Consider the following 18,070-nt stretch of genomic DNA (forward strand, 5'->3'; position numbering starts at 1 on the left):
TTTTTAATGAAAACCTCGGCTGATTTTTTCAATAGCTACCAGGTCTTTGGACCGATTGACTCGAAATTTCCCCCAGACGTGGTCCTATACTGGCTGAACGAGACACAGCAGTCCCCATTCGATTCGGGTGAAATTTGAAATTTTGGTGAATATTTTAGTGAAAGGGGGCCATTTTTCATGAAAACCTTGGCCGATTTTTTCAATAGCTTCCAGGTCTTTGGACCCATTGACTCGAAATTTCTCCCAGACGTGGTCCTATACTGGCTGAACGAGACACAGCAGTCCCCATTGGATTCGGGTGAAATTTGTATTTTTGGTGAATATTTTAGTGAAAATCTGCCATTTTTCATGAAAACCTCGGCCGATTTTTTCAATAGCTTCCAGGTCTTTGGACCGATTGACTCGAAATTTCTCCCAGATGTGGTCCTATACTGGCTGAACGAGACACAGCAGTCCCCATTGGATTCGGGTGAAATTTGTATTTTTGGTGAATATTTTAGTGAAAGGGGGCCATTTTTAATGAAAACCTCGGCCTTTTTTTTCAATAGCTACCAGGTCTTTGGACCGATTGACCTCGAAATTTCTCCCAGACGTGGTCCTATACTGGCTGAACGAGACACAGCAGTCCCCATTGGATTCGGGTGAAATTTGTAGTTTTGGTGAATATTTTAGTCAAAATCTGCCATTTTTAATGAAAACCTTGGCCGATTTTTTCAATAGCTTCCAGGTCTTTGGACCCATTGACTCGAAATTTCTCCCAGACGTGGTCCTATACTGGCTGAACGAGACACAGCAGTCCCCATTGGATTCGGGTGAAATTTGTATTTTTGGTTAATATTTTAGTGAAAATCTGCCATTTTTCCCAGACGTGGTCCTATACTGGCTGAACGAGACACAGCAGTCCCCATTGGATTCGGGTGAAATTTGTATTTTTGGTGAATATTTTAGTGAAAGGGGGCCATTTTTCATGAAAACCACAAGCTACTGGCTGAACGAGACACAGCAGTCCCCAGTGGATTCGGGTGAAATTTGTATTTTTGGTGAATATTTTAGTGAAAGTGGGCCATTTTTAATGAAAACCTCGGCCGATTTTTTCAATAGCTACCAGGTCTTTGGACCGATTGACTCGAAATTTCCCCCAGACGTGGTCCTATACTGGCTGAACGAGACACAGCAGTCGCCATTCGATTCGGGTGAAATTTGAAATTTTGGTGAATATTTTAGTGAAAGGGGGCCATTTTTCATGAAAACCTTAGCCGATTTTTTCAATAGCTTCCAGGTCTTTGGACCCATTGACTCGAAATTTCTCCCAGACGTGGTCCTATACTGGCTGAACGAGACACAGTAGTCCCCATTGGATTCGGGTGAAATTTGTATTTTTGGTGAATATTTTAGTGAAAGGGGGCCATTTTTAATGAAAACCTCGGCCGATTTTTTCAATAGCTACCAGGTCTTTGGACCGATTGACTCGAAATTTCCCCCAGACGTGGTCCTATACTGGCTGAACGAGACACAGCAGTCCCCATTGGATTCGGGTGAAATTTGTATTTTTGGTGAATATTTTAGTCAAAATCTGCCATTTTTCATGAAAACCTTGGCCGATTTTTTCAATAGCTTCCAGGTCTTTGGACCCATTGACTCGAAATTTCTCCCAGACGTGGTCCTATACTGGCTGAACGAGACACAGCAGTCCCCATTGGATTCGGGTGAAATTTGTAGTTTTGGTGAATATTTTAGTCAAAATCTGCCATTTTTCATGAAAACCTTGGCCGATTTTTTCAATAGCTTCCAGGTCTTTGGACCCATTGACTCGAAATTTCTCCCAGACGTGGTCCTATACTGGCTGAACGAGACACAGCAGTCCCCATTGGATTCGGGTGAAATTTGTATTTTTGGTTAATATTTTAGTGAAAATCTGCCATTTTTCCCAGACGTGGTCCTATACTGGCTGAACGAGACACAGCAGTCCCCATTGGATTCGGGTGAAATTTGTATTTTTGGTGAATATTTTAGTGAAAGGGGGCCATTTTTCATGAAAACCACAAGCTACTGGCTGAACGAGACACAGCAGTCCCCAGTGGATTCGGGTGAAATTTGTATTTTTGGTGAATATTTTAGTGAAAGGGGGCCATTTTTAATGAAAACCTCGGCTGATTTTTTCAATAGCTACCAGGTCTTTGGACCGATTGACTCGAAATTTCCCCCAGACGTGGTCCTATACTGGCTGAACGAGACACAGCAGTCCCCATTCGATTCGGGTGAAATTTGAAATTTTGGTGAATATTTTAGTGAAAGGGGGCCATTTTTCATGAAAACCTTGGCCGATTTTTTCAATAGCTTCCAGGTCTTTGGACCCATTGACTCGAAATTTCTCCCAGACGTGGTCCTATACTGGCTGAACGAGACACAGCAGTCCCCATTGGATTCGGGTGAAATTTGTATTTTTGGTGAATATTTTAGTGAAAATCTGCCATTTTTCATGAAAACCTCGGCCGATTTTTTCAATAGCTTCCAGGTCTTTGGACCGATTGACTCGAAATTTCTCCCAGATGTGGTCCTATACTGGCTGAACGAGACACAGCAGTCCCCATTGGATTCGGGTGAAATTTGTATTTTTGGTGAATATTTTAGTGAAAGGGGGCCATTTTTAATGAAAACCTCGGCCTTTTTTTTCAATAGCTACCAGGTCTTTGGACCGATTGACCTCGAAATTTCTCCCAGACGTGGTCCTATACTGGCTGAACGAGACACAGCAGTCCCCATTGGATTCGGGTGAAATTTGTAGTTTTGGTGAATATTTTAGTCAAAATCTGCCATTTTTAATGAAAACCTTGGCCGATTTTTTCAATAGCTTCCAGGTCTTTGGACCCATTGACTCGAAATTTCTCCCAGACGTGGTCCTATACTGGCTGAACGAGACACAGCAGTCCCCATTGGATTCGGGTGAAATTTGTATTTTTGGTTAATATTTTAGTGAAAATCTGCCATTTTTCCCAGACGTGGTCCTATACTGGCTGAACGAGACACAGCAGTCCCCATTGGATTCGGGTGAAATTTGTATTTTTGGTGAATATTTTAGTGAAAGGGGGCCATTTTTCATGAAAACCACAAGCTACTGGCTGAACGAGACACAGCAGTCCCCAGTGGATTCGGGTGAAATTTGTATTTTTGGTGAATATTTTAGTGAAAGTGGGCCATTTTTAATGAAAACCTCGGCCGATTTTTTCAATAGCTACCAGGTCTTTGGACCGATTGACTCGAAATTTCCCCCAGACGTGGTCCTATACTGGCTGAACGAGACACAGCAGTCCCCATTCGATTCGGGTGAAATTTGAAATTTTGGTGAATATTTTAGTGAAAGGGGGCCATTTTTCATGAAAACCTTGGCCGATTTTTTCAATAGCTTCCAGGTCTTTGGACCCATTGACTCGAAATTTCTCCCAGACGTGGTCCTATACTGGCTGAACGAGACACAGCAGTCCCCATTGGATTCGGGTGAAATTTGTATTTTTGGTGAATATTTTAGTGAAAATCTGCCATTTTTCATGAAAACCTTGGCCGATTTTTTCAATAGCTTCCAGGTCTTTGGAAAGATTGACTCGAAATTTCTCCCAGACGTTAACCTATACTGGCTGAACGAGACACAGCAGTCCCCATTGGATTCGGGTGAAATTTGAAATTTTGGTGAATATTTTAGTGAAAATCTGCCATTTTTCATGAAAACCTCGGCCGATTTTTTCAATAGCTTCCAGGTCTTTGGACCGATTGACTCGAAATTTCTCCCAGACGTGGTCCTATACTGGCTGAACGAGACACAGCAGTCCCCATTGGGTTCGGGTGAAATTTGTATTTTTGGTGAATATTTTAGTGAAAGGGGGCCATTTTTAATGAAAACCTTGGCCGATTTTTTCAATACCTTCCAGGTCTTTGGACCCATTGACTCGAAATTTCTCCCAGACGTGGTTCTATACTGGCTGAACGAGACACAGCAGTCCCCATTGGATTCGAGTGAAATTTGAAATTTTGGTGAATATATTAGTGAAAGGGGGCCATTTTTAATGAAAACCTCGGCCGATTTTTTCAATAGCTTCCAGGTCTTTGGACCCATTGACTCGAAATTTCTCCCAGACGTGGTCCTATACTGCCTGAACGAGACACAGCAGTCCCCATTGGATTCGGGTGAAATTTGTATTTTTGGTGAATATTTTAGTGAAAGGGGGCCATTTTTAATGAAAACCTCAGCCGATTTTTTCAATAGCTACCAGGTCTTTGGACCGATTGACTCGAAATTTCCCCCAGACGTGGTCCTATACTGGCTGAACGAGACACAGCAGTCCCCATTCGATTCGGGTGAAATTTGAAATTTTGGTGAATATTTTAGTGAAAGGGGGCATTTTTTCATGAAAACCTTGGCCGATTTTTTCAATAGCTTCCAGGTCTTTGGACCCATTGACTCGAAATTTCCCCCAGACGTGGTCCTATACTGGCTGAACGGGACACAGCAGTCCCCATTCGATTCGGGTGAAATTTGAAATTTTGGTGAATATTTTAGTGAAAGGGGGCCATTTTTCATGAAAACCTCAGCCGATTTTTTCAATAGCTACCAGGTCTTTGGACCGATTGACTCGAAATTTCCCCCAGACGTGGTCCTATACTGGCTGAACAAGACACAGCAGTCCCCATTCGATTCGGGTGAAATTCGGGTGAAAATCGGCCAAAACCTTGGCCGATTTTTTCAATAGCTTCCAGGTCTTTGGACCCATTGACTCGAAATTTCTCCCAGACGTGGTCCTATACTGGCTGAACGAGACACAGCAGTCCCCATTGGATTCGGGTGAAATTTGTATTTTTGGTGAATATTTTAGTGAAAGGGGGCCATTCTTAATGAAAACCTCGGCCGATTTTTTCAATAGCTTCCAGGTCTTTGGACCCATTGACTCGAAATTTCTCCCAGACGTGGTCCTATACTGGCTGAACGAGACACAGCAGTCCCCATTGGATTCGGGTGAAATTTGTATTTTTGGTGAATATTTTAGTGAAAGGGGGCCATTTTTAATGAAAACCTCGGCCGATTTTTTCAATAGCTACCAGGTCTTTGGACCGATTGACTCGAAATTTCCCCCAGACATGGTCCTATACTGGCTGAACGAGACACAGCAGTCCCCATTCGATTCGGGTGAAATTTGAAATTTTGGTGAATATTTTAGTGAAAGGGGGCCATTTTTCATGAAAACCTTGGCCGATTTTTTCAATAGCTTCCAGGTCTTTGGACCCATTGACTCGAAATTTCTCCCAGACGTGGTCCTATACTGGCTGAACGAGACACAGCAGTCCCCATTGGATTCGGGTGAAATTTGTATTTTTGGTTAATATTTTAGTGAAAATCTGCCATTTTTCCCAGACGTGGTCCTATACTGGCTGAACGAGACACAGCAGTCCCCATTGGATTCGGGTGAAATTTGTATTTTTGGTGAATATTTTAGTGAAAGGGGGCCATTTTTCATGAAAACCACAAGCTACTGGCTGAACGAGACACAGCAGTCCCCAGTGGATTCGGGTGAAATTTGTATTTTTGGTGAATATTTTAGTGAAAGGGGGCCATTTTTAATGAAAACCTCGGCTGATTTTTTCAATAGCTACCAGGTCTTTGGACCGATTGACTCGAAATTTCCCCCAGACGTGGTCCTATACTGGCTGAACGAGACACAGCAGTCCCCATTCGATTCGGGTGAAATTTGAAATTTTGGTGAATATTTTAGTGAAAGGGGGCCATTTTTCATGAAAACCTTGGCCGATTTTTTCAATAGCTTCCAGGTCTTTGGACCCATTGACTCGAAATTTCTCCCAGACGTGGTCCTATACTGGCTGAACGAGACACAGCAGTCCCCATTCGATTCGGGTGAAATTTGAAATTTTGGTGAATATTTTAGTGAAAGGGGGCCATTTTTCATGAAAACCTTGGCCGATTTTTTCAATAGCTTCCAGGTCTTTGGACCGATTGACTCGAAATTTCTCCCAGATGTGGTCCTATACTGGCTGAACGAGACACAGCAGTCCCCATTGGATTCGGGTGAAATTTGTATTTTTGGTGAATATTTTAGTGAAAGGGGGCCATTTTTAATGAAAACCTCGGCCTATTTTTTCAATAGCTACCAGGTCTTTGGACCGATTGACCTCGAAATTTCTCCCAGACGTGGTCCTATACTGGCTGAACGAGACACAGCAGTCCCCATTGGATTCGGGTGAAATTTGTATTTTTGGTGAATATTTTAGTCAAAATCTGCCATTTTTAATGAAAACCTTGGCCGATTTTTTCAATAGCTTCCAGGTCTTTGGACCCATTGACTCGAAATTTCTCCCAGACGTGGTCCTATACTGGCTGAACGAGACACAGCAGTCCCCATTGGATTCGGGTGAAATTTGTATTTTTGGTTAATATTTTAGTGAAAATCTGCCATTTTTCCCAGACGTGGTCCTATACTGGCTGAACGAGACACAGCAGTCCCCATTGGATTCGGGTGAAATTTGTATTTTTGGTGAATATTTTAGTGAAAGGGGGCCATTTTTCATGAAAACCACAAGCTACTGGCTGAACGAGACACAGCAGTCCCCAGTGGATTCGGGTGAAATTTGTATTTTTGGTGAATATTTTAGTGAAAGTGGGCCATTTTTAATGAAAACCTCGGCCGATTTTTTCAATAGCTACCAGGTCTTTGGACCGATTGACTCGAAATTTCCCCCAGACGTGGTCCTATACTGGCTGAACGAGACACAGCAGTCCCCATTCGATTCGGGTGAAATTTGAAATTTTGGTGAATATTTTAGTGAAAGGGGGCCATTTTTCATGAAAACCTTGGCCGATTTTTTCAATAGCTTCCAGGTCTTTGGACCCATTGACTCGAAATTTCTCCCAGACGTGGTCCTATACTGGCTGAACGAGACACAGCAGTCCCCATTGGATTCGGGTGAAATTTGTATTTTTGGTGAATATTTTAGTGAAAATCTGCCATTTTTCATGAAAACCTCGGCCGATTTTTTCAATAGCTTCCAGGTCTTTGGACCGATTGACTCGAAATTTCTCCCAGATGTGGTCCTATACTGGCTGAACGAGACACAGCAGTCCCCATTGGATTCGGGTGAAATTTGTATTTTTGGTGAATATTTTAGTGAAAGTGGGCCATTTTTAATGAAAACCTCGGCCGATTTTTTCAATAGCTACCAGGTCTTTGGACCGATTGACCTCGAAATTTCTCCCAGATGTGGTCCTATACTGGCTGAACAAGACACAGCAGTCCCCATTCGGTTCGGGTGAAATTTGAAATTTTGGTGAATATTTTAGTGAAAGGGGGCCATTTTTCATGAAAACCTTGGCCGATTTTTTCAATAGCTTCCAGGTCTTTGGACCCATTGACTCGAAATTTCTCCCAGACGTGGTCCTATACTGCCTGAATGAGACACAGCAGTCCCCATTGGATTCGGGTGAAATTTGTATTTTTGGTGAATATTTTAGTGAAAATCTGCCATTTTTCATGAAAACCTTGGCCGATTTTTTCAATAGCTTCCAGGTCTTTGGAAAGATTGACTCGAAATTTCTCCCAGACGTTAACCTATACTGGCTGAACGAGACACAGCAGTCCCCATTGGATTCGGGTGAAATTTGAAATTTTGGTGAATATTTTAGTGAAAATCTGCCATTTTTCATGAAAACCTCGGCCGATTTTTTCAATAGCTTCCAGGTCTTTGGACCGATTGACTCGAAATTTCTCCCAGACGTGGTCCTATACTGGCTGAACGAGACACAGCAGTCCCCATTGGATTCGGGTGAAATTTGTATTTTTGGTTAATATTTTAGTGAAAATCTGCCATTTTTCCCAGACGTGGTCCTATACTGGCTGAACGAGACACAGCAGTCCCCATTGGATTCGGGTGAAATTTGTATTTTTGGTGAATATTTTAGTGAAAGGGGGCCATTTTTCATGAAAACCACAAGCTACTGGCTGAACGAGACACAGCAGTCCCCAGTGGATTCGGGTGAAATTTGTATTTTTGGTGAATATTTTAGTGAAAGTGGGCCATTTTTAATGAAAACCTCGGCCGATTTTTTCAATAGCTACCAGGTCTTTGGACCGATTGACTCGAAATTTCCCCCAGACGTGGTCCTATACTGGCTGAACGAGACACAGCAGTCCCCATTCGATTCGGGTGAAATTTGAAATTTTGGTGAATATTTTAGTGAAAGGGGGCCATTTTTCATGAAAACCTTGGCCGATTTTTTCAATAGCTTCCAGGTCTTTGGACCCATTGACTCGAAATTTCTCCCAGACGTGGTCCTATACTGGCTGAACGAGACACAGCAGTCCCCATTGGATTCGGGTGAAATTTGTATTTTTGGTGAATATTTTAGTGAAAATCTGCCATTTTTCATGAAAACCTCGGCCGATTTTTTCAATAGCTTCCAGGTCTTTGGACCGATTGACTCGAAATTTCTCCCAGATGTGGTCCTATACTGGCTGAACGAGACACAGCAGTCCCCATTGGATTCGGGTGAAATTTGTATTTTTGGTGAATATTTTAGTGAAAGTGGGCCATTTTTAATGAAAACCTCGGCCGATTTTTTCAATAGCTACCAGGTCTTTGGACCGATTGACCTCGAAATTTCTCCCAGATGTGGTCCTATACTGGCTGAACAAGACACAGCAGTCCCCATTCGGTTCGGGTGAAATTTGAAATTTTGGTGAATATTTTAGTGAAAGGGGGCCATTTTTCATGAAAACCTTGGCCGATTTTTTCAATAGCTTCCAGGTCTTTGGACCCATTGACTCGAAATTTCTCCCAGACGTGGTCCTATACTGCCTGAATGAGACACAGCAGTCCCCATTGGATTCGGGTGAAATTTGTATTTTTGGTGAATATTTTAGTGAAAATCTGCCATTTTTCATGAAAACCTTGGCCGATTTTTTCAATAGCTTCCAGGTCTTTGGAAAGATTGACTCGAAATTTCTCCCAGACGTTAACCTATACTGGCTGAACGAGACACAGCAGTCCCCATTGGATTCGGGTGAAATTTGAAATTTTGGTGAATATTTTAGTGAAAATCTGCCATTTTTCATGAAAACCTCGGCCGATTTTTTCAATAGCTTCCAGGTCTTTGGACCGATTGACTCGAAATTTCTCCCAGACGTGGTCCTATACTGGCTGAACGAGACACAGCAGTCCCCATTGGATTCGGGTGAAATTTGTATTTTTGGTTAATATTTTAGTGAAAATCTGCCATTTTTCCCAGACGTGGTCCTATACTGGCTGAACGAGACACAGCAGTCCCCATTGGATTCGGGTGAAATTTGTATTTTTGGTGAATATTTTAGTGAAAGGGGGCCATTTTTCATGAAAACCACAAGCTACTGGCTGAACGAGACACAGCAGTCCCCAGTGGATTCGGGTGAAATTTGTATTTTTGGTGAATATTTTAGTGAAAGTGGGCCATTTTTAATGAAAACCTCGGCCGATTTTTTCAATAGCTACCAGGTCTTTGGACCGATTGACTCGAAATTTCCCCCAGACGTGGTCCTATACTGGCTGAACGAGACACAGCAGTCCCCATTCGATTCGGGTGAAATTTGAAATTTTGGTGAATATTTTAGTGAAAGGGGGCCATTTTTCATGAAAACCTTGGCCGATTTTTTCAATAGCTTCCAGGTCTTTGGACCCATTGACTCGAAATTTCTCCCAGACGTGGTCCTATACTGGCTGAACGAGACACAGCAGTCCCCATTGGATTCGGGTGAAATTTGTATTTTTGGTGAATATTTTAGTGAAAATCTGCCATTTTTCATGAAAACCTCGGCCGATTTTTTCAATAGCTTCCAGGTCTTTGGACCGATTGACTCGAAATTTCTCCCAGATGTGGTCCTATACTGGCTGAACGAGACACAGCAGTCCCCATTGGATTCGGGTGAAATTTGTATTTTTGGTGAATATTTTAGTGAAAGGGGGCCATTTTTAATGAAAACCTCGGCCGATTTTTTCAATAGCTACCAGGTCTTTGGACAGATTGACCTCGAAATTTCTCCCAGATGTGGTCCTATACTGGCTGAACAAGACACAGCAGTCCCCATTCGGTTCGGGTGAAATTTGAAATTTTGGTGAATATTTTAGTGAAAGGGGGCCATTTTTCATGAAAGCCTTGGCCGATTTTTTCAATAGCTTCCAGGTCTTTGGACCCATTGACTCGAAATTTCTCCCAGACGTGGTCCTATACTGCCTGAACGAGACACAGCAGTCCCCATTGGATTCGGGTGAAATTTGTATTTTTGGTGAATATTTTAGTGAAAATCTGCCATTTTTCATGAAAACCTTGGCCGATTTTTTCAATAGCTTCCAGGTCTTTGGAAAGATTGACTCGAAATTTCTCCCAGACGTTAACCTATACTGGCTGAACGAGACACAGCAGTCCCCATTGGATTCGGGTGAAATTTGAAATTTTGGTGAATATTTTAGTGAAAATCTGCCATTTTTCATGAAAACCTCGGCCGATTTTTTCAATAGCTTCCAGGTCTTTGGACCGATTGACTCGAAATTTCTCCCAGACGTGGTCCTATACTGGCTGAACGAGACACAGCAGTCCCCATTGGGTTCGGGTGAAATTTGTATTTTTGGTGAATATTTTAGTGAAAGGGGGCCATTTTTAATGAAAACCTTGGCCGATTTTTTCAATACCTTCCAGGTCTTTGGACCCATTGACTCGAAATTTCTCCCAGACGTGGTTCTATACTGGCTGAACGAGACACAGCAGTCCCCATTGGATTCGGGTGAAATTTGTATTTTTGGTTAATATTTTAGTGAAAATCTGCCATTTTTCCCAGACGTGGTCCTATACTGGCTGAACGAGACACAGCAGTCCCCATTGGATTCGGGTGAAATTTGTATTTTTGGTGAATATTTTAGTGAAAGGGGGCCATTTTTCATGAAAACCACAAGCTACTGGCTGAACGAGACACAGCAGTCCCCAGTGGATTCGGGTGAAATTTGTATTTTTGGTGAATATTTTAGTGAAAGTGGGCCATTTTTAATGAAAACCTCGGCCGATTTTTTCAATAGCTACCAGGTCTTTGGACCGATTGACTCGAAATTTCCCCCAGACGTGGTCCTATACTGGCTGAACGAGACACAGCAGTCCCCATTCGATTCGGGTGAAATTTGAAATTTTGGTGAATATTTTAGTGAAAGGGGGCCATTTTTCATGAAAACCTTGGCCGATTTTTTCAATAGCTTCCAGGTCTTTGGACCCATTGACTCGAAATTTCTCCCAGACGTGGTCCTATACTGGCTGAACGAGACACAGCAGTCCCCATTGGATTCGGGTGAAATTTGTATTTTTGGTGAATATTTTAGTGAAAATCTGCCATTTTTCATGAAAACCTCGGCCGATTTTTTCAATAGCTTCCAGGTCTTTGGACCGATTGACTCGAAATTTCTCCCAGATGTGGTCCTATACTGGCTGAACGAGACACAGCAGTCCCCATTGGATTCGGGTGAAATTTGTATTTTTGGTGAATATTTTAGTGAAAGGGGGCCATTTTTAATGAAAACCTCGGCCGATTTTTTCAATAGCTACCAGGTCTTTGGACAGATTGACCTCGAAATTTCTCCCAGATGTGGTCCTATACTGGCTGAACAAGACACAGCAGTCCCCATTCGGTTCGGGTGAAATTTGAAATTTTGGTGAATATTTTAGTGAAAGGGGGCCATTTTTCATGAAAGCCTTGGCCGATTTTTTCAATAGCTTCCAGGTCTTTGGACCCATTGACTCGAAATTTCTCCCAGACGTGGTCCTATACTGCCTGAACGAGACACAGCAGTCCCCATTGGATTCGGGTGAAATTTGTATTTTTGGTGAATATTTTAGTGAAAATCTGCCATTTTTCATGAAAACCTTGGCCGATTTTTTCAATAGCTTCCAGGTCTTTGGAAAGATTGACTCGAAATTTCTCCCAGACGTTAACCTATACTGGCTGAACGAGACACAGCAGTCCCCATTGGATTCGGGTGAAATTTGAAATTTTGGTGAATATTTTAGTGAAAATCTGCCATTTTTCATGAAAACCTCGGCCGATTTTTTCAATAGCTTCCAGGTCTTTGGACCGATTGACTCGAAATTTCTCCCAGACGTGGTCCTATACTGGCTGAACGAGACACAGCAGTCCCCATTGGGTTCGGGTGAAATTTGTATTTTTGGCGAATATTTTAGTGAAAGGGGGCCATTTTTAATGAAAACCTTGGCCGATTTTTTCAATACCTTCCAGGTCTTTGGACCCATTGACTCGAAATTTCTCCCAGACGTGGTTCTATACTGGCTGAACGAGACACAGCAGTCCCCATTGGATTCGAGTGAAATTTGTATTTTTGGTGAATATTTTAGTGAAAATCTGCCATTTTTCATGAAAACCTCGGCCGATTTTTTCAATAGCTTCCAGGTCTTTGGACCGATTGACTCGAAATTTCTCCCAGATGTGGTCCTATACTGGCTGAACGAGACACAGCAGTCCCCATTCGATTCGGGTGAAATTTGTATTTTTGGTGAATATTTTAGTGAAAGGGGGCCATTTTTAATGAAAACCTCGGCCGATTTTTTCAATAGCTACCAGGTCTTTGTACCGATTGACTCGAAATTTCTCCCAGACGTGGTCCTATACTGGCTGAACGAGACACAGCAGTCCCCATTGGATTCGGGTGAAATTTGTATTTTTGGTGAATATTTTAGTGAAAGGGGGCCATTCTTAATGAAAACCTCGGCCGATTTTTTCAATAGCTTCCAGGTCTTTGGACCCATTGACTCGAAATTTCTCCCAGACGTGGTCCTATACTGGCTGAACGAGACACAGCAGTCCCCATTGGATTCGGGTGAAATTTGTATTTTTGGTGAATATTTTAGTGAAAGGGGGCCATTTTTAATGAAAACCTCGGCCGATTTTTTCAATAGCTACCAGGTCTTTGGACCGATTGACTCGAAATTTCCCCCAGACATGGTCCTATACTGGCTGAACGAGACACAGCAGTCGCCATTCGATTCGGGTGAAATTTGAAATTTTGGTGAATATTTTAGTGAAAGGGGGCCATTTTTCATGAAAACCTTAGCCGATTTTTTCAATAGCTTGCAGGTCTTTGGACCCATTGACTCGAAATTTCTCCCAGACGTGGTCCTATACTGGCTGAACGAGACACAGTAGTCCCCATTGGATTCGGGTGAAATTTGTATTTTTGGTGAATATTTTAGTGAAAGGGGGCCATTTTTAATGAAAACCTCGGCCGATTTTTTCAATAGCTACCAGGTCTTTGGACCGATTGACTCGAAATTTCCCCCAGACGTGGTCCTATACTGGCTGAACGAGACACAGCAGTCCCCATTGGATTCGGGTGAAATTTGTATTTTTGGTGAATATTTTAGTCAAAATCTGCCATTTTTCATGAAAACCTTGGCCGATTTTTTCAATAGCTTCCAGGTCTTTGGACCCATTGACTCGAAATTTCTCCCAGACGTGGTCCTATACTGGCTGAACGAGACACAGCAGTCCCCATTGGATTCGGGTGAAATTTGTAGTTTTGGTGAATATTTTAGTCAAAATCTGCCATTTTTCATGAAAACCTTGGCCGATTTTTTCAATAGCTTCCAGGTCTTTGGACCCATTGACTCGAAATTTCTCCCAGACGTGGTCCTATACTGGCTGAACGAGACACAGCAGTCCCCATTGGATTCGGGTGAAATTTGTATTTTTGGTTAATATTTTAGTGAAAATCTGCCATTTTTCCCAGACGTGGTCCTATACTGGCTGAACGAGACACAGCAGTCCCCATTGGATTCGGGTGAAATTTGTATTTTTGGTGAATATTTTAGTGAAAGGGGGCCATTTTTCATGAAAACCACAAGCTACTGGCTGAACGAGACACAGCAGTCCCCAGTGGATTCGGGTGAAATTTGTATTTTTGGTGAATATTTTAGTGAAAGGGGGCCATTTTTAATGAAAACCTCGGCTGATTTTTTCAATAGCTACCAGGTCTTTGGACCGATTGACTCGAAATTTCCCCCAGACGTGGTCCTATACTGGCTGAACGAGACACAGCAGTCCCCATTCGATTCGGGTGAAATTTGAAATTTTGGTGAATATTTTAGTGAAAGGGGGCCATTTTTAATGAAAACCTCGGCCGATTTTTTCAATAGCTACCAGGTCTTTGGACCGATTGACTCGAAATTTCCCCCAGACGTGGTCCTATACTGGCTGAACGAGACACAGCAGTCCCCATTGGATTCGGGTGAAATTTGTATTTTTGGTGAATATTTTAGTCAAAATCTGCCATTTTTCATGAAAACCTTGGCCGATTTTTTCAATAGCTTCCAGGTCTTTGGACCCATTGACTCGAAATTTCTCCCAGACGTGGTCCTATACTGGCTGAACGAGACACAGCAGTCCCCATTGGATTCGGGTGAAATTTGTAGTTTTGGTGAATATTTTAGTCAAAATCTGCCATTTTTCATGAAAACCTTGGCCGATTTTTTCAATAGCTTCCAGGTCTTTGGACCCATTGACTCGAAATTTCTCCCAGACGTGGTCCTATACTGGCTGAACGAGACACAGCAGTCCCCATTGGATTCGGGTGAAATTTGTATTTTTGGTTAATATTTTAGTGAAAATCTGCCATTTTTCCCAGACGTGGTCCTATACTGGCTGAACGAGACACAGCAGTCCCCATTGGATTCGGGTGAAATTTGTATTTTTGGTGAATATTTTAGTGAAAGGGGGCCATTTTTCATGAAAACCACAAGCTACTGGCTGAACGAGACACAGCAGTCCCCAGTGGATTCGGGTGAAATTTGTATTTTTGGTGAATATTTTAGTGAAAGGGGGCCATTTTTAATGAAAACCTCGGCTGATTTTTTCAATAGCTACCAGGTCTTTGGACCGATTGACTCGAAATTTCCCCCAGACGTGGTCCTATACTGGCTGAACGAGACACAGCAGTCCCCATTCGATTCGGGTGAAATTTGAAATTTTGGTGAATATTTTAGTGAAAGGGGGCCATTTTTCATGAAAACCTTGGCCGATTTTTTCAATAGCTTCCAGGTCTTTGGACCCATTGACTCGAAATTTCTCCCAGACGTGGTCCTATACTGGCTGAACGAGACACAGCAGTCCCCATTGGATTCGGGTGAAATTTGTATTTTTGGTGAATATTTTAGTGAAAATCTGCCATTTTTCATGAAAACCTCGGCCGATTTTTTCAATAGCTTCCAGGTCTTTGGACCGATTGACTCGAAATTTCTCCCAGATGTGGTCCTATACTGGCTGAACGAGACACAGCAGTCCCCATTGGATTCGGGTGAAATTTGTATTTTTGGTGAATATTTTAGTGAAAGGGGGCCATTTTTAATGAAAACCTCGGCCTATTTTTTCAATAGCTACCAGGTCTTTGGACCGATTGACCTCGAAATTTCTCCCAGACGTGGTCCTATACTGGCTGAACGAGACACAGCAGTCCCCATTGGATTCGGGTGAAATTTGTAGTTTTGGTGAATATTTTAGTCAAAATCTGCCATTTTTAATGAAAACCTTGGCCGATTTTTTCAATAGCTTCCAGGTCTTTGGACCCATTGACTCGAAATTTCTCCCAGACGTGGTCCTATACTGGCTGAACGAGACACAGCAGTCCCCATTGGATTCGGGTGAAATTTGTATTTTTGGTTAATATTTTAGTGAAAATCTGCCATTTTTCCCAGACGTGGTCCTATACTGGCTGAACGAGACACAGCAGTCCCCATTGGATTCGGGTGAAATTTGTATTTTTGGTGAATATTTTAGTGAAAGGGGGCCATTTTTCATGAAAACCACAAGCTACTGGCTGAACGAGACACAGCAGTCCCCAGTGGATTCGGGTGAAATTTGTATTTTTGGTGAATATTTTAGTGAAAGTGGGCCATTTTTAATGAAAACCTCGGCCGATTTTTTCAATAGCTACCAGGTCTTTGGACCGATTGACTCGAAATTTCCCCCAGACGTGGTCCTATACTGGCTGAACGAGACACAGCAGTCCCCATTCGATTCGGGTGAAATTTGAAATTTTGGTGAATATTTTAGTGAAAGGGGGCCATTTTTCATGAAAACCTTGGCCGATTTTTTCAATAGCTTCCAGGTCTTTGGACCCATTGACTCGAAATTTCTCCCAGACGTGGTCCTATACTGGCTGAACGAGACACAGCAGTCCCCATTGGATTCGGGTGAAATTTGTATTTTTGGTGAATATTTTAGTGAAAATCTGCCATTTTTCATGAAAACCTCGGCCGATTTTTTCAATAGCTTCCAGGTCTTTGGACCGATTGACTCGAAATTTCTCCCAGATGTGGTCCTATACTGGCTGAACGAGACACAGCAGTCCCCATTGGATTCGGGTGAAATTTGTATTTTTGGTGAATATTTTAGTGAAAGGGGGCCATTTTTAATGAAAACCTCGGCCGATTTTTTCAATAGCTTCCAGGTCTTTGGACCCATTGACTCGAAATTTCTCCCAGACGTGGTCCTATACTGCCTGAACGAGACACAGCAGTCCCCATTGGATTCGGGTGAAATTTGAAATTTTGGTGAATATTTTAGTGAAAATCTGCCATTTTTCATGAAAACCTCGGCCGATTTTTTCAATAGCTTCCAGGTCTTTGGACCGATTGACTCGAAATTTCTCCCAGACGTGGTCCTATACTGGCTGAACGAGACACAGCAGTCCCCATTGGGTTCGGGTGAAATTTGTATTTTTGGTGAATATTTTAGTGAAAGGGGGCCATTTTTAATGAAAACCTTGGCCGATTTTTTCAATACCTTCCAGGTCTTTGGACCCATTGACTCGAAATTTCTCCCAGACGTGGTTCTATACTGGCTGAACGAGACACAGCAGTCCCCATTGGATTCGAGTGAAATTTGTATTTTTGGTGAATATATTAGTGAAAGGGGGCCATTTTTAATGAAAACCTCGGCCGATTTTTTCAATAGCTACCAGGTCTTTGGACCCATTGACTCGAAATTTCTCCCAGACGTGGTCCTATACTGCCTGAACGAGACACAGCAGTCCCCATTGGATTCGGGTGAAATTTGTATTTTTGGTGAATATTTTAGTGAAAGGGGGCCATTTTTAATGAAAACCTCAGCCGATTTTTTCAATAGCTACCAGGTCTTTGGACCGATTGACTCGAAATTTCCCCCAGACGTGGTCCTATACTGGCTGAACGAGACACAGCAGTCCCCATTCGATTCGGGTGAAATTTGTATTTTTGGTGAATATTTTAGTGAAAGGGGGCCATTTTTAATGAAAACCTCGGCCGATTTTTTCAATAGCTACCAGGTCTTTGGACCGATTGACTCGAAATTTCCCCCAGACATGGTCCTATACTGGCTGAACGAGACACAGCAGTCCCCATTCGATTCGGGTGAAATTTGAAATTTTGGTGAATATTTTAGTGAAAGGGGGCCATTTTTCATGAAAACCTTAGCCGATTTTTTCAATAGCTTCCAGGTCTTTGGACCCATTGACTCGAAATTTCTCCCAGACGTGGTCCTATACTGGCTGAACGAGACACAGTAGTCCCCATTGGATTCGGGTGAAATTTGTATTTTTGGTGAATATTTTAGTGAAAGGGGGCCATTTTAAATGAAAACCTCGGCCGATTTTTTCAATAGCTACCAGGTCTTTGGACCGATTGACTCGAAATTTCCCCCAGACGTGGTCCTATACTGGCTGAACGAGACACAGCAGTCCCCATTGGATTCGGCTGAAATGTGTATTTTTGGTGAATATTTTAGTGAAAGGGGGCCATTTTTCATGAAAACCTTGGCCGATTTTTTCAATAGCTTCCAGGTCTTTGGACCCATTGACTCGAAATTTCTCCCAGACGTGGTCCTATACTGGCTGAACGAGACACAGCAGTCCCCATTGGATTCGGGTGAAATTTGTATTTTTGGTTAATATTTTAGTGAAAATCTGCCATTTTTCCCAGACGTGGTCCTATACTGGCTGAACGAGACACAGCAGTCCC

Source organism: Pagrus pagrus (genome assembly GCF_965226575.1).
Source record: "Pagrus pagrus genome assembly, chromosome: 10".
NCBI classification, from domain to species: Eukaryota; Metazoa; Chordata; class Actinopteri; order Spariformes; family Sparidae; genus Pagrus; species Pagrus pagrus.